The sequence below is a fragment of the Acomys minous genome (genome assembly GCF_964271855.1).
Source record: "Acomys minous genome assembly, chromosome: 2".
Taxonomy (NCBI): Eukaryota; Metazoa; Chordata; class Mammalia; order Rodentia; family Muridae; genus Acomys; species Acomys minous.
The window spans coordinates 125,348,002-125,368,787 of record NC_140484.1 but is presented as its reverse complement, the minus strand read 5'-3'; positions in this window follow the sequence as shown (position 1 = coordinate 125,368,787).

The following is a 20,786-nucleotide window of genomic DNA, read 5'->3' as shown; positions in this document are numbered from 1 at the left end:
TGCAAATCTTTTTTTTTTTTAAAGGACAACTTTTTCCCTGAGTGTACCAGGAAGTCAACAAAGACCCACAGTTCCAAGTCTGCAAATTACAGTATAAGTCAAAGGAAAGAACGAGAAAGAAAATAGAAGCAGCAGTAGCAGCAGCAGCAAACCGGTCAAAGACTTTTGTACGTTATAGTTGTATATCATCTCCTGCTGCCTCTCACTAATGATTCATTTTTTCCCCCAAAAGTCATGGCGTTATGGTGCTAAGTACTGTGATAGATTATGACACAAAACACTGTCCTGGTCTCAAGTTGGTTGTGAGTTTAATAACTACTACAACGAAGGGAGGCACGGCTGCCAAGGAAACACGTAAGCGAGGCTTATACCACTGGGCGTGAAGTTCTGTCAAGGCTTTCCTTTGGGAGAGTGGGAAAAAGGTGGAAGCGGATTTGGCAGATGGCAGTGTTGGCGAGCGTTGTGTGCAGAAGGCCATAGCATTTGCAAAAACTGGGAAGTGTGTGTGAGAGAGCCTTCTTTATCCAGGAACAGGGACAATGGCTACAGCAGTGAGCACAGGTTCAGAAGATGAGATCAGAGAAGGAGGGCTGACCTCAGTGGTGGGTAAGAAGCACACAGGGCTGGGTGGTGGTGGCTCATGCCTTTAAACCCATCACTCAGGCAGAAGCAGGTGGATCTCTGAATTCAAGTTCAGCCTGGTCTACAGCCAGCACTTCCAAGAAAACGTCTTGAGGCAATACCTCCTCTTCAAAAAAGAAGGAAGCCCCATTGGAAGCCATTTACCTGGAGAGTAACACTGAGAAAGCCTCTGCCCAGGCTTCATATCTAGGATTTGCTTTTAGCAGTCAGGGCTGTATTTCTCAGCTAGGTCCCCTGTTGTACACACCTACTTTAGAAGCCTTAGTGATTCCTCCTTGTCTTTGCAGAGAAAACCCCAGTTCGGGGCAGCATTCTCACTGTACTGCTTGGATTCATGGTGTTGTGCAACTACTATCTCTATCTAATTCCATCCCTGCCAAGTAAAGCCCTTTACCTATTAGGTAAGCATCCCCCTTCCCTCCTTCTCCCAACCTCAGGCTAACACCAATTTCTCTTCTGCCTTTGCAGATCTCTCTGTTCAGGATATACCATATGAATGGAGCTATTGATAGAAGACATTCTTGTCATACCCTTTTTACTTTGCAAAATGTTTTAGGTGTTTATCTGTGTTGCAGCATGTATCAGTATTTCATGTCAAATATTCCTTCAAATGTTTCCATTAATTTATTAAGCAATATCTATTATGTATCTATTTTGGTTCTTGTATATAGGCCTGACGTGAACACACAAGAATACATACTTTTTTCAAAAATCTCTTTTCAGTCTTTTTGGTACACATCTAAGAGTGTAATTGTAGGGTTATATAATCTGTTTAACTTTTTGAAGAAAGATCCAGTTCTCTTTGTTTATTCTATTGGAGATATATGTATGTTTGATAATGAAGAAAAACAACCTTTTATTTAGTTATTTATTTGTGTGTGTGTGCATGTGTGTGTGTGTGTGTGTGTGTGTGTGTGTGTGTGTGTGTGTATTTCATGTGCCAGGACACACGTAATCAAGGACAACTTTGTGACTTGGTTCTCTCTTTCCACCATGGGATTCAGAGATGAAATTCAAGTCATGGGCTTGCACAGTAAATGTTTATAACCTGCTGAGCCATCTCTCTAGCCCCAAACTAGCCTTTTCTTAGCCATATGGTTCCTATGGTTTTAGCTTTATTTTGGAAACTTTTAAACCTGACTCATCAATTACAGTTACCTCACTAATTAAAGTTACCTCACCAATTACAATTACCTCACTAATTATGGTTACCTCACTGGGGCAAATACTGACACAGGGATTTAAAGGAACAGAAGCTAGGGATTCTCGAGTGATGGACTCTACTCTCCAAGACAGCAATGTCTAGTAGCCATGATGTCTCCCACTGTGCAGATGCATAAATTGAGGCCCAAAAGGCTAAAGAACTTGTTTAGTCACACAACTTCTGTGGATGGAATCTAAACTTTTGAGTGTCTGACTCCAGAAAAGATCTTTCTTCTCTTCCGTGTGACCTTTCTCAAGAACTTCCTGTGCTGTTGTTATCCACTGTGCTACTGGGTTTTAGGATTTCTACGGTGAGCTAGAGTCAATCTCAACTGAGAAAATACCTCTATCAGATTGGCCTTGGGGAGGGCCCAGCCCCCTGGGGATGGTACCACTCCTGGGCAGGTGGTCCTAAGTTGTACAAGAAAACAAGATGAGGAGGCTGGAGGTATAGCTTAGCTGTTAAGAGCACAAGCTGCTCTTCCAGAGGACCCAGGTTTAATCCCAGCACGTACATGGTGGCACACACCGGTACCTCCAGTTCCAGGGGATCCAACACTCTTATACAGACATACATACAAGCAACACACCAATGCACATAAAACAAACCTTAAGAAAAGAAGGAGAGAAGAAAGAAAGAAAGAAAGAAAGAAACAAACAAACAAACAAAGAAACAAAGAAAAAAGAAGCCGAGCAAGTCACGGGAGCGAGCCAGTAAACAGCTTTCCTCCATGGCCTCTGTTTCAAGCTCCTGCCTTGAGATCCCTTGATGGTAGACTGTAAACTGTACGCTAAATAAACTCTTTCTTCTCTGGGCTGGCTTTGGTCAGTGTCTTATAGGGCAGGAAGCACACTAGAACACATATTGGGGGGAACACTTGGCTCAGTTGGGAATCATTTAATTCCAATTCTGGATTGCTAGAAAAGGGATTCTCGCTCCATTTGGATTTGTCATCTAACATTTTACTGGTAACTATGGTTATATGGCAGAGCCACATTATACAGCCTGAGACGATACAGCAGGAAGTGGCTTGAGAATCCCTTATTGAGCAGGGTCTGGTGGCACACCCCTTTAATTCCAGCACTTGGGAGGCAGAAGCAGGCGGATCGCTGTGAGTTTGAGGTCAGCCTAGTCTACAAAGTGAGTCCAGGACAGCCAAGGCTAACACAGAGAGACCCTGTCTTGAAAAACAAAACAAACAGAGAGGGGGGGAGAGGGAGGGAGGGAGGGAGAGAGAGAGAGAGAGAGAGAGAGAGAGAGAGAGAGAGAGAGAGAGAGAGAGAGACAGCGGGAGAGAGAGAATTAGAAATGTAGAAAATTGTGGCACTCCAAGCTGCTATGGATGGGGGAGAGGCGAGGGAGTGGTATTTGCGAGACACTTAAAAGTAGCCTGAGAGAGAAGATTTCTGCATGTTGTGGCTACTCCTGAAGACGGTCCTTCATTCAGAAGTGGTGCTCTTTCCTCCAGAAGCCTGAAGGACACAAGTGTCTTTGCTCAGCTCCCAGCAGCAACAGAGACATGAGCAGGACTGTGGACCTCTTCGAGCATTGTGTGGATCTTTGGATTGGTATATTAGAAGCAACAACCACCAGAATCACAGAATGTCAATACTGTGATACAATTAACCCTTAGTGGGTGGGCTTAGAACCATAAATGGGAAAGACTATGAGTTCTCTAAACTGCAACACTAAGAGGTGGTCCTGAAAGGTCGATGTGCAGAACAGGGGCCCTGTAGAAAGATCCTAACGTGGAGATAGGATGACAATGGAGGACTTCCTGCTGCAGGAATGCTGCAGAAACATCTTTAGATATACTCAGCCAAGGACAAAGGGCTTTACCTAAATATGCCTTTCTACCACACTGTGATGGTTGCCTTTGCTTTTATAGATAAACATGCTTTTCTCTTAGCAAATGTATTCCATAGCTTGGGTTTTGTTGTGGAAGTTTTGGTTTATATAGAAACATATTTTTATTTTAATGCCAGGTGTGGGATATGGGAACTGCTCCACTTTGTCTGCAGCTTCCAAGGGCACATGATGCTTGTCAGCTGTGAACTACTTAGTGCAGGGGCGTGGTTTTTGTCAGTGGGGATAAAGGTCAGACCTAAAGAGAGACTGGGGGCTCCAAGAAGGAAGAAGGCTGCTGGTGCTTCCCACTGCTGCTCCTGGTTGCTGTTGATGAGGTCTGATGAGAAGAAATCTGAAATAACCTGAAAGGAGGATTGGATTTGCCTCAAGGAACCCCAGGGATCCTGAACAGCAGGAAGTAGATAAGGAAAACCATGCCCCCTCACCCCCACTAACCTTCTTTCCCCCCCTTCTTGGTGTTGGGGTGTTGGAAGGGATTGGGGTGGAGTAGGGAGAAAGAGGTTTAAGGAATACAAAATAAAAATAGTATTTTAAAAGTGTGTCAGTAGGGTTCATTCATGGCTTTAAAACCATTTTAAGATCCCAAACCTTGAATCTTGCAGGTAAGACTGAGAGGTCGAGCATAGGCCCATAGCAGTTATACAGCTTGCCATATAAAATGGGATTGAATAAAGCAGGCTCTCCATATTCCAGGTCTTGATGGGCACACCGTTTATGTTGCTGTGTTCATCAAATAGGTGCCGAAATGTCAGCAGGGCTTCTGATCAAAGAGCCAGCTCTTCAGATGATGTGCGTACACAAAAGACTTAGTTGTTATGGCCCTCACGGACTCACATGTTGAAGGCTTCATTCTGACTAGTGGTTCTATTCTGGAAGGTGCTGTAAACTTCTAGTAGGTGAGACCAAGTTGGAGGAAGGTAGTTCACTGGCAGCGTGTACCTGAGGCTTTCTATTTTTCACCCCTCTTCCTGTCTCTCTCTGCTTTCTGGCTGCCTGCAGTGAGCAGCTTTGTTCGATCCTTCTTCCAGGATGATGTTCTCCCTCACCACAGCCTGGAAACAACAAGGCTAGCTGAGCATCCACGGAAACCATGAGTCCACATACCTCTTTCCTCCTTCCAAGATTAGTTCTCTCAGACAGTCATCATAGTAATAATACACTAATACATTGGCCTTCCTGGGTCCAGTTTATCTAAATAATTATCTAGGCTCCCCCTTAAACTTCTTAGACCATTACAAACTAAATTCTCCTTTTGGAAGTGTAGCTGCTGGAGGCTATTCATAGATGCCTCTGCACTATGAAGCCTGTGTCCCAGGAGCATAAGGCAGTTTCTTCAGAGAAAGTTACAACACGGCAGAGCACATCTTTGAACCAATATTCCTTTTGCTTACAAAATGGCCAAACTGTAATTATTGTAGTTGAGAGCTGATGGTTCCAATTGCAGCAGAAGTCCCACCACCTCGCTTTTGTAGACTTAAGTGGAATCTCTATGAAGATGCGGCAGTGCTTCCAGAGCAGCTTGCCTTGAGCTAGTTCTTTCTATAGTATCTAGGCTTAGAGCAAGGTCCTGTTCGGAAAGGCCCACTGGGCCTGCTAGGTTGCCATCCTCTGGAGGCCCACCTTCCTTATTGCTGGGCTCTTCGATACCCTCCCACAGCCATAGACGCCGATCCCAGCACAGCGTCCACATTTGGTGCAGAGCATTCAGACTTGAAGCTATTCTTGTCAGAGGCTCGATATTTTCAGATATGCCATAGGGCAAATGACGTAGAGCATCTGCCCAGCGATGTCTTTACAAAGGCAGGGTGAGGACACCAGCCCTCCATCAATAGGGTTACCTGGGGAGTAAGAGGACTGAAGGAAGGAAAATTATTACATGCTGGGCAATGACTCTGTTCTAGACACTGTGCAGACATTTTCTGTATGTCATTTCAAGAAGGTAGCAGAGGACTTGGAGGCCAGTGGATGAAATGAAAATGCTTGGAAATCAACTAGGTAAGCAGTCCTTTGAGGCTATGCAGTAGTCCTGAAATCCACATTGTGGCCTTCTACCTCAGGTGTAGGGAATAGCAAAGACCAGTCAAAGGAGCAGGACCAAAGCAGACTCCAGCTACAATGGCCACTTGGGAAGAGTTGGGGAAAGCTTTGACAAAGGTGGTAGCAGGAAGGAGCTCAGGGGAGCCTAGGAATACATTTCCTTCTCCCTCATATAGCACTATGGGAATGTACCAGGGGGACAATAATAGTGAGAAATAAAGAACAAGATTGCAGAGTCTAGAGGATCTTCTGTGTTGCATGGAGATGTCTGGGCTTTCTCCTGGATTAGAGTAAGACACTAAAGGGTTTTAAAGATGTATGTTTTGGAACTGCAGCACCATCCTGGCCACCCAGTGGAGATGGGAGACTAGGTTGAGAGGGAGAAGGTGTTGGTGGACAGCACATGGCATGCTTTAAGACTCGTGTTAAACTGTTTAGCTGCTAGATAGAAACTGACTTTTGTGAGACAGACCAGTATTGGACAGTGTGCTTACAGCCTGCCTTTTGGAGCAACTGGAAATGGGACTTGAATGTGACCAGGCTTTTTTGTTTGTTTGTTTGTTTTTGATATTGTCTTGGTTTTTCATGATAAGGTTTCTCTGTGTAACCGTGGCTGTCCTAGACTCACTTTGTAGACCAGACTGGCCTTGAACTCACAACGATCTGCCTGCCTCTGCCTTCTGAGTGCTGGAACTACAGGCGTGCACCAACAGGCTTGGGCAGGCTTCTTATTATTTCCAATTATTAATATATTCTGCCTTTCAGCCCTGAAATAGATATAGTAATAATTGAGGTGATAAGTCTGAAACCAGATAAACTTTCTTGTAAATTGTGTGATGTTGAACCAGTTACTTAAGCTTACTGTGTCTATTTCTCCATTTTTAGGCGAGGGTGAGCTGATCACTAACCTCCTGGGGTTGTTGTAAGGGCTAAGCGAGTTCTGGAGGCTCAGCATGCTGTCTGACACAGAGAAAGTTCTTACAAAGTGTTAGGGTTATTGCCATTATTTTTATTATTCTATTTCAGTGATTTTCCAGATGGTAGGAAAACAGGCTGTAAAAGCTCAGAAGTGTTATTACGCTTTACTCCAGTTGTCAGAATCAGGTTGATTTTTCTCTATTTCTGTGTCTAAAAACTGCAAAGTAAAAGCCTCACAGAGCACTTGAGTTTGGTTTCATTCCTGCGTGGTCAGTGGTCCATCCCTGTGAAAGCATCTCAGGCCAAACACTCCACGGTCTAAGAAGCTTGCTTTGACTTACTGCTGTAATACAAGGACCACACAGATGAGCCCTTGCTCACCTAGAAGGGAGAAAGCAGAATCTCTGCTTCCCAGGGTCACACTTCAAGGAGGGACTCACTAGTGGATTCTAGTGGGCAGCTCCACTTTTCAGAGCAACGGCTAAGGTCTTTGGGACTGCTGCCCTTGGGTGTTCCTTATAGCTTCATATCACCCACACAGAAGTCAGAAACAAACAAACAAACAAACATGGTGGAAGTGTTTTGCCAGATGGGGCTGCATCAGTGCATGTACAAAGGAGCATGGAAATAAAGGTGACTGACTCTTGGGGACCCCATCAGTCCTCTGGACCATAGACCTTCAACTTCTACTTGGTGAGTGGAGCCTGAGTCCAAGCACCTAGCTAAATCTGCTGCAGTCTTTCTCCCTTGGCTCTTGGTTACTTCCTGTACATCTTCCTTTCCCCTCCTTTTATTTGTATGAACTACAACTCCTGACTCCCCCTTCTAATGAAATTTAGGAACTAGATCACAGACAGGACCATTCCTTTCTTTTTTATGAGGTAGAGGGTAGATAAGGCGGGAGTAGGAGCTTCACCCACTGCCTTTTCTTCCTCCAGGACTTCATTTCCCAAACCTCACCATTAGTCGGATCAGACATTCTCCTTACAGTAGCTGTGAATCAAACTCAGTTCCAACAAAATTTTAGATTACTTTATGTTCCAGATGTTTATGATGGGTTGAAAATGGACAAAGTGAAGCTAGACGCAGTGGTGCATGCCTGTTATCCCAGCACAGGAGGCAGAGGCAGGCAGATCTCTGTGAGTTTGAGCCTGGTCTATGAAGAGAGTCCAGGAGAGCCAGAGCCAGGGCTACACAGAGAAACCCTGTCTCGAGAAACAACAACAACAACAACAATGACAACAACAACAAGCAAAGTGAATAGTGTAGAAATCTGTGAATGTCAAGGTTCCCTGTACAGATGTGGAATAAATTACTTCCACCAATAGTGAATGAAGGGTTGTAGTTCAGGTGGAATTTTAGCTGAGCCATGGAGGATGGGCAGGTTGTTAACAAGGCAGGAGAACAGTATGGAGGAAGGCCAGATATGCCTGAACCTCAGGATGAAGACGTGAATGAGAGATAAAGCTATAATGCTACTGATCCCACAACTCCCAAGATGAGCAGCAGGTAACTCTTTCTTGCTCTTTGTTCTGTTGTAGGCAGGGAACGACACATCTGTTAGGGACATCTTGTGTGTTTTGTTTTCCCTATGGAAGCCAGGCTGATTGTGATGAGCAATGCTCCTGAGTCATGGTAGATTTAAAATACATTACCTCAGAGGGCATTTACTCACCCTTGCTTCGCTAATTAGAAGATGCCCAGAGTAAGTGACCAATTGGCCGCCTGGAACAAAGATGAGATGCCTCTAGTGTTCATCCTCAAACGTGAGTTTCTTCATCTAAACCCCCAAGAAACACAAGCTTAAAATTAGATTAGTAATTTCTGATTGAGAGTGACTACACACTTTATTGTTTCTCTAAAAGGGAAGAGACCCATCTGGGTGCCAGCCAGGGCCTGAGGCAGAACAAGTTCACTATAGAGCTTAGGTAAACTGAGCCACAATAAAGCATGTAGGAGTAACTTTGGTGTGTGCAAGGCCGGAGCCAGATGAGAGACTGAGGCATCTAGAAAATGAACTTAGAAGGAACAGAATCTGTTCCACTTGCTTAAGTGAGAAGTTTGCAGAAAAAGCATTTATGGCCCACAGAATTGCTGGAAGTGACAAAAGAACAGAACTTAAACTGAGCTTTCAGGAATCATTACCGAGAATCACACTGCAGTGTTAAGGCTTACACCCAATCAGGGGGCCGCCGCCGCAAGTCTGCTCTTGAAGCAAGTCTGCTCAATTCTGTTTTATGTGAAATACTTGATGGCTCAGGCTGTGTCCCTTTCCCCATCCAACTCAGCTCTGAGCTTAAGTCTCAAACCATCCTATCTGACTAGAGGAACTAAATCACACTCCGTTTACACGACAGGAGGTTTGGGGAATTGTGCTTTTACTGTTGTCATCATACTGGACGCACAGAGCGACCTGGGTAAAATGTTTTCCGATGCCTGCCTCAGCTCGGCTGCTGGGAAGCCTACGGGAAAACTCACACTCTTCCTTATACAACAGTGGTTCCAGAGAAGCTGTGCTGTTTAGGGCCCGAACCAAGAGTCCCTGCCCTTGGGGACACTGGTATTCACTCAAAAGAATACAGAGATGGTTAGAAGGAAAATGTTGTTCTTAAGACAGCTAGCTTCAGAGACTAGGAGAGTTTCAAGTAGGAGTTAAGTGGTACCTTCAACCTCCTCCAATGGGAGACAAGCAAATGCCATTCAGTGGTGAATGAAGCTGGGCCAAGGGTGAAACTTTAGCATTTAAGCAAAAACATTCATTTTTTTTTTTAAAGCGTTGCCTTGCCTTTTCTTTCTTTCTTTTCATCCTTTCCTTTCCTTCCCTCTCTCCCTCCCTCCCTTACTTCTTTTCTTTCTTATTTTTGAGACAGGGTTGTTCATGTAGCCCTAGATGTCCTGGAACTTGGTAGGCAGAGCAGGACGGCTTCAAACTCACAGAGGCCCACCTGGCTCAGCCGCCCAAGTGCTATGATGAAAGGTGTGCTCCACCACTCAAGGCCTTTCAAAGAGTCTTAAAGCCAGAGAGAACTGAGATGTTAGCTAGTCTTCCTGTGATGATGGAATATCTCTCAATAGCGATTGAAATTATTTTTAGCTTTATCCAGACTCTTAGTTTATTTTTTAGTTTTGGGTTCTCATTTTTCAGGTCAATGCTCAGTGGCAGGTTGCCTTACAGATAAAATATGCGAACAGGTGCAAGAATAGAAAATTTAGTAACAGCAGAGTTTAAAAATGTTAATGAAATCAGGACACAAAAGAACCATAGGAGTTTGGTTCTCTGAGGAGCTTAGTCAATGTGTCAGGTATTTGAGCCCATGAAAACATGTGACTCTGAGCTGTGAATCCTCTCTGAGTGACATAAGATGGGGAAGTTCTCTCCACAGGAAGAAAGACAGTTGAGGGCACTTAAGTCTCAATGGAGTGGGTGTAAAAGAGGTTCTTTTTCATTTATTTGTGCCTACTTGGCAATCCCAAAGTCCAGATCCAGAGACAGTGCTCCCCTCTTCCTTTTGATGGATGTAAGCACCAGGCTATTGTAGGCTGCAGTGGAGTGGCCTACCCGAATGGTATGTCGGCTCTGTAGGCCATGACCAATAGAAAGCACTTGCCCAGCAGCCTGGCAGCTGTGGTGTGTGAATAAGAGAATGGGGATTAAAAAAAAAAGAAAAGGTGTGATGTATCTTAGGTTGGCCTCAAGCTCACTCTCCTTCTGCTAAATCTCCCAAGTGCTGGGGTTACAGGTATGTGGCACCATGCCCAGTGCATAGTGGGTCATTTATTGAAGAGACATGTGAGCACAAGGAAGCCAGTTGTGTACTAAGCTCAGCCCTGGCGTGCTTTGTGATGGAGAGGGGTTATCAGTAGCAAAGGGTTTAAAGGAGACATGGAGAGTCCGGTCCCTCGGAAGGAAGACTTTGCTATACCACTGAGCTGACTTTTCCCAGCCTCTTTGTTTTTGGATCAGTTCAGGCCCCAAAAGCATTCCTTAGCTGGGATTTTTTTAATAGATTAATTAATTTTATGTGTCTAAGTGTTTTACCTGAATGTATATATGTGTGTATGTGCACTCTGGGCGTGTCTGGTCAGAAGATGGGGTTGGATCTCAAGGATCTGGCATTACGGATGATGAATACTGAGAACTGACCCTGGATCCTCTGCAAGAGCAACAGCTGCTCTTAACCACGGAGATCTCTCTCCAACCCCTTACCTGGGGTTTGTAAAGAAAGATTTTGATGAGGAGACTATTTGCAAAATGTGGTCAGAGACACGGGCAATACATGCAGGCATCATTACCGCTAGGCCTGTGGAAATGGCGATCTTGGAGCCCGGATAAAAATTGGAGCTATGTCAAGGCCACCTGAGGATAGCTGTAATTATAAGGGAAGGGCAACGTTGCCAACTATGGTGTAGGAAGGAGAGGTGGGGGATGTGGGAGAGGTCAGTGCCATGACTTCTCTCCCTCGCATCTTCAAGCCTTTGCCAGTTGTTTCATTGACTACTGTGAACCCAGACAGAGGTGGAAAGTAAGGGACCATAATGGTGCATGGGAAGTCTGGGCAGAGAACAGTGGGGGATGCATCAGGAACGAGGGCGACAGCAAGCGACAAATAACCAGCGTGGCATTCCCGAGTTCTCTTTTTTAAACAGTGGATTCTCAAATTGGTTCCAAATCAAGGTCCTGAAAGAAAATCAGATTGGCTCAGTTAATTACCATTGTTCGTCTCTGTGTACAGCTTTTCTTTGCAGGTTCCTGGCAAGCTTCTAGATTGCTTACTCTCGAATAGTTGACTTCACACTTCCAAACAGTTCTGCCAAGAAGAGGAAAGACAGACCTGAGATCTCAGAGTTTGCCCTCTTCCCACAACTATAGGGTTTTGGAAGGACATTTTTAATCAGAACTGGCTGTAGTAAACTTAGCTTGTCCAAATGCCAGGCCGGCTTTGAGGAGCTTTCAGCTGCATGTGAGAACTTAGCTTACTCTCCACACTTTCCCCACAAGATGGTTCCAAGACAGTGTAGTCTCAGCCAGACTCACCATTACTGCTGAAAATAAGGTCATTTGGTGCTCCCGACATTTCTGGTTGTAAACATCAGGTCCTGGGCTACACGATGACTTAGCATCTGACCCAGGGTGGGACATCCATGAGTCCTTACTGTCTTTGGACTATACCCCTCTTAGACCTCTCCATCCACAGCATGGGGTTATGATTGGTCAGGAAGTGTACACCCTCTTCTACTCTGCTATGTACCCTCCCCTCTGCTTGTCTTCATCACAGTGTCTTTCAGGATACTGTAAATGTGATTCTTTCGGGATCGTTCCAATGAAGCAAAAACATAATGATCACTCACTCTGCACCATGTTTACAACTGGGCCCGGCAGTTCAAAATAAGTAAGACTTGGTTCCTGCCCTTGGACAGCTCCTTATACGGGCAAATAAGGAGACTGAAAGTTCACCAGAATTGATTTTATGCTATCAAAGGATAAACATGTGTAGTTGCTCTTTGTATGTCTTGTCAAATTGTCCTCCAAATAATTTGAATAAAACCGTCCCATCTTTTTTTACTTAAAAAAAAAAAAAGACCAAAACCAAAACCTTTTTTTAATCAATTCTTTGTGAATTTCACATCATGTGCCTCAATTCTATTCATCTCCCTGTTCCTTTGTATCTGCCCTCCAAAAGAAAAAAAACAACCTCCCATGCCAAGGAAAAAAAAAGAAACAAAACAAAACATAAAAAAGCCTCATTGTGAAAGCGGTAGCGTGTCACATTGAGTCCCATAGTATACCCTTTTGTCCACGTATCTTTACTTGTCAATGTTCACTTGCAAGTGAGTCATTGGTCTAGTTTGAGGCCTCTGGATTCTGCTAGTTCTATCTATACTGGATCCTCACAAAGACTCCTCTCAGATACCCTGTTGTTGCCCTGTATCATGGAGATCCTGCAGCTTTGGATCTGTGGGACCAGCCCTTTGACATACTCCAGCAGTTCATAGATGGGGTAGAAGTTGGGGTGAGCCAACTCAGAGCTCTGGATCTGGGTCTTGGAGGTAACTGAGCTGGTCATCCCACCAGCTCTCCTGTACCCATACCACCAGGGAGCGCTCTCTGACTCTGCCACTGCTGCTCTGGCTGACTCACCCACTGTCGCTGATGGCAAGGGGTAGGGTTAGCTCTCCTGCTCTCATGTCCTTGGTGTTGGTTCACCCTCACCTTCGCTACCAAGGTCAGCTCTCCTGTTCTTCCCCCTAAGCACTGCACCTCAGGTGTCTGGCCAGACTAGAGACATAATCCCTGGTAGCAGCCTGGGCCTGGATGTCCCTATGGCCTCAGGCGACAGTGCAGGCCACTCAGATCAGCATGTCCCCCTGAGGCAGCATGCCTCTCAGATATCCACATGGTCTCCAGTGGCAGCCCAGACCACAAATCCTCTTGGTCTTTGGTGGCAACTTGGGATACGGATATCAGCTCAGATTCCAGCTACAGCAGGATCACAGACCTATACATGGCCCTTGGCAACAGCATGGGCTAGGACATCACCATGGCCTCCTGGTATCTGCCTGCTCCTCACTGTTGTGGTGCTTTCCTCCTGGACCTAAGCTTCCAGAGTAATGATTCATGAGGCTCAAAATATTATTTACAAATACCTAGGCCATATAGCTAGACTCTTCTTTGACTAGCTCATAACTTAAAATAACCCATTTTGCCATGTGGCTGGCTACCTCTGCTCAGGTACTGTGTGTCCATCCTCCTCACATTTTGCCAGATGAATCTTTCATACCTAGTACTATCTCAGAATGCTTTTTGCCTGCCGGATGTCCTACCTCCTCTATCCTGCCTCAGCCGTTAGCTTTTTATTGATAGGTGATGCTTCCGTACAGACGTAAAAGGTTTCTTTTACACTTCACTGTCTCCAGTTCCACCTTTCTTCACAGTGTACAAACCTCTCAGCTTTGCTTTCCCCCCCCATCCATTTCTCTACCAGGCACTCCATCTTTCCCATCTCTCTGTCACACATTCATCTATCATCATGGTACCCATGGAGCTGCTTGGGCTTCTTCTGGCCTCCGGAGGCTGACATGGCTAGGGTGGGTGTGGTCAGGGCAGGTACCCCCCCTTTTAATTTTTTCCTTTATTAATTTATTCTTGTTACATCTCAATGGTTATCCCATCCCTTGTATCCTCCCATTCTTCCCTCCCTCCCATTTTCCCCTTATTCCTCTCCCCTATGCCCCCTTTTTAATTTTGAACGCACCAGTTTCTCTGCTCTTTCACTTACACTGGATTTGATTGCCACAAAACTACCCCCCCTCTCATTTTACGTATAGAATGATATCTTTCTATTTCTTTATTATTTCTTTATTTCTTTAATTATTAATGAACTTTATTACTTTTTCATTTTTATACTAGTGGTTATGCCTGGTGTGATTTTGTGTTTATATTGTTACTTCATCCACCATTTGAGCTCTTAACTTCCTCTTCTTTATTATGTGTGTATTATATGATATTGATTTTCTTCATGTTCCCAAATTAGAGATCTAGACTTATTCTAGACTGAATATATTTTCAAGATTTGTTCATTTTTGAGAGAGTTTTTCTTTTTTTCCCCTGGCTGTCCTGGAACTCACTCTGTAGACCAGGCTGGCTGACTAAAACTCGGGAGGGAGGTCACCTGTTGAGAAATGCAAGGCATAAGAAAGGAGAGCAAGTCTGATTGATCAAACTCTCAATCTCTATTAGTCAGGCAGCAGCTTTTATAGTTCAGAAGGCAGGGAAGCATATTGCTATAGCAACGCAGCTGCAGGCTTTTCTCAAAACACAGGGAATTCCAGGCAGGGTCATAATGTCCTGCCACACAGGGTATCTTGCTTTGTCTTCATCTAGCTTTAGTCTAACTGTTGACTCACAACAGGGTCGCTCCATCCCTATCTGTCTTTAGTCTAACTGCTGACTCACAACAGGGTCGCTCCATCCCTATCTGTCTTTAGTCTAACTGCTGACTCACAACAGGGTCGCTCCATCTCTGTCTGTCTTTAGTCTAACTGTTGACTCACAACAGGGTCGCTCCATCTCTGTCTGTCTTTAGTCTAACTGTTGACTCACAACAGGGTCGCTCCATCCCTATCTGTCTTTAGTCTAACTGCTGACTCACAACAGGGTCAGCTAGTGTCTGCTGAAAGGCAAGCTCTGGGAAAGACAGAGACTTAAAGGTGCAGACTTGGACAAGATGGCTGAACATTGGCCATATGGCCTATCATCCCCAACAGCTGGCCTCGAACTCATAGATATGCACCTGCTTCTCCCTCCCTAGTGCTGGGATTAAAGGCATGCACCACCATAGCCTGACTTCATTTTTTTTCTATGTTGATCATAGCATGTATTGCTTTAAAGTGACATTTTCAAATGTAACTTTTCACCAGGGGTGTAACAGTTCATGAGGTGGAAAAAAATAATCTTACACAAAAATAGAACAGAAAGACTGGGGTAATTTTATCTGAATAAGACTTAGGGACAAGATTGGTTTTTTTCCCCCCCAAAGGTTTGAAGGGCAACTGTTGGACTTGATTTTAAAATTGAAACCCCAACCTTCCAAATAGTTATCTTCTTTCTAGAATGAGTCAAGTAAATCAGAAGCTTCTAGTGGAATAGGTATGGAGCTGTCCTTATGTACATGCTTCATTTAAAAAGGATTAGGAAAAAAAATGAATGAAGAAGCCAATGTGTGGTGCCATCCTCTAATTAATAACTCAAGGCCAGTTCAGTTTTGTGGTCAACAAGACCCTGTTTAAAAAAAAAAAAAAAAAAAAAAAAAAAAAAAAGAAAGAAAAATACTCAGAATCACAGAAACAAATGAAAGAAACCTGTCTATTAAATGTAGAGTAAGGCAAGAAGGAATAATAATAATAATAATAAAATCCACACAGTTTCAAGTTGGAGAACAGAAGAAAGCAATTGGAGAGTCTCCCAACTTTCCAAATGACCTTCAGTTCACTCTACCTTGAGGATAATAACATCCATCACTGATGCCGAAAGACACTTTCTAGCTTATCAGCTCTGAAATAGCGGCGTATTGATTAAATGATAAATATTCTTCTTTCTTAGTGTTACATAAAGGACTCGACTGTTTTACAACTGGAGCTGTCTTATACAGGATTGCATTAACTACAGTGAGATAATATACACTTTATTCCTTCACAGTGAGACATATAACACATACCAAATATTCTTACCTTATAATATAGTGAGTTTTGTTTGTTTATATTTTTCTTTTCTTTTTTTTTTCAAAACGTACCGCTGAAAAGAAAGTCAGTCACTGTTAAGGTTCATGGAAATAAAGAGGAGAAACAAAGGTGACATCAGTTGGAAAATGGGTGGGATCTCAGGGTTTGAGTTGCATTTACAGGTCAATGGCCAAGTTTTGGTAATATTTTGTGTGTCTCCCTCATCCTGCGGTCTTTGGCCACCAGTCCCCAGGAACAAAGGAGCAGGAGCTATGAAGTAAGAACACGACAGAAATGACTTCCCGGAACCACTTCAGCGAGATAGCTCAACAAAGGCTACATAATAGTCCTTGCGGAGTGGGTGGGAGGCTCACAGGATAGGTGCACATAATTGGTTAAGGCTAGGGGTCCAGGGATGCTTTGATTTGCATTTGGCAGTACACTCCCATCACACGAGCAGGAGCACAGTACCAGTTATCCTATAGGCACAGAGCGGGAAGAGCTAGCAGGAAACTGTGCCTAAGGCCATATACCAGGTATGGTTAGAGGCATCTGTGTCTAAAGACACTCTCCAGATGAGGTTCAGGCAGAGAACAGGAGGCCCTGCTGGAGAGAGGGAGTCCTCCATCTATGCAGAGCTCAGAAAGGCTAGGGGTACAATCTCAAACAACAGGGTCCTCCAACAGTATTGAACATTTAAATTAAAAATGAAATCTAAGTAAGCCATGGCACTCCTTAAATTTATTTTCATTATTATTAATTTTATAGTGTTTTTTTACTTTACTCATACTATTCATGAATCACCTCTAGGTATTTTATTGCTCTTTGTTTTATTATTACATTTTGTTTCTCCCCCAAAAAGGTTTGGTAGAACTGTGAAAATGGTGAAAATATCTGGACTGAGCCAGGCACCGTGATGCACACCTGTAATCCTAGCACTCTGGGAAACAGAGGTAGTTGGATCTCTGTGAATTTGAGGCCAGCCTGGTCTACAAAGCAGGTCGAGGACAGCCAGGGTTACACAGAGAAACCCTGTCTCAAATATTACACACATCCCTCCCCCAACACACACTGTCTCGACAGGTTGTCATTTTTCTTTAGCTTTTATTATGTTATTCTTACGTATGAGTCTGGCTGTGTATGCATGCATGTGTGTGGGTGCCTGCAGAGGCTGGGGAGGGCTTAGGATCTCTTGGAGCTGGAGTTACAGGTGCTTGTGGCCACCTGACACGGGTACTAGGACCCAGACTCTACTTCTCTCAGAGAGCAGGGAGCACCTGTAATCATTCCAGCCCTAGAACCAGAGTCTTCTAAAGAGGATATTCTGAGATGATTCTCCTCCTCCTCCTCCTCCTCCTTCTTCTCTTTTAATTTTAATAGTATCTGTAGCTGTCACCCCATGGTTGTTTTAATGTTAGCTTTTCATTTCTGTTTTGGTTAGTGTGGTTAGAGATTTGCCACATTCTTAGGTCTTTCAAGAAGAGAGCTTATCTTTTGTCTGCTACCACTTTGTAAACTTCATAAATTTCTGTGTTTTACTTTCTTGTGGCTTTATTTATTGTTATTCCATGTCATCTAGCTTCTCTTTTTTATTTTATTTTATTTTATTTATTTATTTATTTATTTATTTATTTTTTGTTTGTTTGTTCTTCTCAACAGGGTAGGGATGAATTTACAGAGATCCTGTTTCTGTCTCTCCTAGTGCTGTGATTACATGCATGCGTCACTGCACCTGGCTTTTATTTTATTTTTATATTTTGTACTTAATTTGGGCTCTTAACAGTTAAGAACATTTGCTATTCTGGCAGAGGACCTGGGTTCAGTGCCTTCCACTTGCCTGTAACTCCAGGGAATCTGAGCCTTCTGTCCGTCACAGGCCCCTGCACACAGGTGATGCATATACTCTTGTACAGGCACACATATGTACACATAAAAGTTTAAACAAATCTCTCAAAAATGTGTTTGAATGTGTGTGTGTGTGCATTGTGCATGTGTACACGTATGCATGTATGTGTGTGTGTGTGTGTGTGCCACAGTTATGAGACTAGAGGCCTCAGAACAACTTGTCTACTCTTCTTTCCTCATGTTAGTTCAAAAAATCAAACTCAGGTCATTATGGTTGACGGCAAGCACCTTTACTTGATGAGCCATCTTGCTGGTATTATTTATTTTATTTTTGTTTTTAAAGATTTATTCATTAATTATGTATACACTGCTCTGCCTGCATGTACACCAGCAGTCCAGAAGAGGGCATCAGATCATATTATAGATGGTTGTGAGCCACCATGTAGTTGCTGAGAATTGAACTCAGGACCTTTGGAAGAGCAGTTGGTGCTCTTAACCTCTGATCCATCTCTCAAGCCCCCTATTTTGTTTTTTAAATACATATCTCTGAGGCTATGATTATTTTTTTCGTGATCTGGTATTGGGAGTTTCCAATCAATTTTGATATTTATTATTTTACTTTTTATTCTAAAAATAATATATACTACTATTTTTTCTCTTAACCGAAGATTAATGTGAGGGTGTATTAAAAAATCCCAACTCAAAACATCTATATGTATATGTATATCTATCTATCTATTTATATATTTATCTCTATATATCACTAGGTAGCCCATTCTGGCCTTGAACTCACAGAGATCTGAGTGCTTCCTTACTATGAATGCAGTATGACAAACTGCCTCAAGCTCCTGCCACCATAATTTCTCACAATGAGTGTAGAAATGTACCATTCTGTACCCTCGAAATGGTAGCCAAAATAAAACCTGCTAAACCAGGTGGTGGTGGCACATGCCTTTAATCCCAGCATTTGGGAGACAGAGCCAGGCAGATCTCTCTGAGTTCAAGGCCAGCCTGGTCTACAGATTGAGTTCCAGCACAGCCAGGGCTACACAGAGAAACCCTGTCTCAACAAACCAAAAATAGATAAAAATAATAAAATTTTGCTAAATTAATTGGTTTTGGTAAGGTATTTTGTCATTCCAATGAGAAAAATATGCCAATTCATAAACTTCTTTCATCTATTTCTATTCTTTTCCTTCCCAAAGGGTTGTGTACCTGGGTATTTTTTCTAGGCAGTACCTGGCCAGGCTAGCCTATGTACCCACAGAACTCTCTCTTGATGGCACCCTGCCCTGGACTTAGAATGCCATTGAAAGGTAATTGGAGGATGGTATTTCTGCAGTGAACTGGTGCATACACAACTCATTTCTCTTTTAATTTTGGGCTTGACAAGGCAACCTTGTAGGTAAAGAGAGAGGCAGAGGCAGGCTTTGGTGTCACAGATTTCCCACCTACCTGTCCTATTCTGTATGCTACTCTCTTGAGGTGGGGGAGTGATTGGCAGATTGAAGGAAGCAGCACTCAGAGCCACACCTCCCTTAAAGAACACCTGCAGAAACGCTAGAGTTTGAAAAGTCCTGTGAACAGCCCTAGGCTTATCTTCTACAGCACTAGGCAGGGCGGAGGGGAGGTAGCTGGGTGTAGGGAGGTGAGCTGGCTTCTGTTTTAAAAACTGCAAACATATTGCTAGATGATAATAATAATAATAATAATAATAATAATAATAATAATAATAATAATAATAGCATGGAGACACAGATAGGTCAAAATGAAAACACTTTCTAATTCTCTGTCCTAATGGTCACTGTTAACGGTGGGTCATCCTTCCATTGTGCTGATTGTACGACTTGCAGAAACTCATGGAGATGTGGTGGAGAGGATCAGCTGAAGGTGCTCGGGTCAGATGAGGGCAGGACACTGAGACATTCCTTCTAATCTTTTGTATCCTAGATAGGTCAGAATCAGGCCCAGCGGCTATCATTTAGCAAGTTTATCACATCAAAAGGCAAGTAATACCATATTGATTTTGTTTCGTTTTGATTTTGTCTTAAAAGCAAGAAATCCTTTTGCTTGGAAAATATCAAATCAATTGTATCTTGGGGAAATGAGGGTTGGTTTTATTTAAGACTTCTGTCTCAGGACCAGAGGGGCTTATGCTGTGTGCTAGGCTAGGAAGAATGCTCTATTGTACTGACTTCTATTCATGATTAGGAGTCATACACTGACCCAGGCTATTGAGGCATGGGACAGGGCACAGCAAGAAAACCAATGAGAAGGACAAAACCAGGACCTCACACAGACACGCAGAGATTCATACATTTATCAAACTTATACTAGAATTTACCCTAGGCTCAGGAAAGTTCTAGCCTTTGGAGACACAATGTTCCATCTAGGAGCACCTGGTTTAAGATCAGAGACAATAAGAACTTACAAATGGATTTGTTCCTCAACTTTAGTCTTCAGTAAAAGCACGGAGTAACCTATGGTTGACCTTGGAATGCTTCCTTATTCCTTTGTCTTGATGTTGATGGGTTTATGGGTCACTCTTGTGCGTAGCTGACTTCCAGCTAACCCCTGTGAGAGCACTGACTGATGATCAGAGCATTTCTAAGACTAGCACAAGACATAATCTGTCCTGAGCTTTCTGGGGGAAAAGATCAGGTTGTGGTTTGTGTCCCAGCCTTACTATTCACTGACATTGGTGACTATAGAAAAATCATTTAGCCTTTCTGGGCCTCATCAATCATAATTCTTGTTCTTCTGTCCTCCTGAGATAGTTGGAACATTTGGTAGGATGTGGATATGCCTTGAAAATCGTCGAATGCAATATGAAAGCAAGAGCCTCTAATTACTCCCCATGCTCTCTGTTGCTTAGAGACGGAGGCCTGGCTGGTTATTATTGCAGGGTGTTCACAACTCACAGGTATCTTCCTTTTCCTCCATCTCTCAAGGGAGTGCTCCTACCAAACCTTGGTCACCTCCTTCTATTCTAAGGTGATAGACTTGGCTTAATGAGGGAGAACTAATTTTCTTCTGGAAGATACCTGTGTGA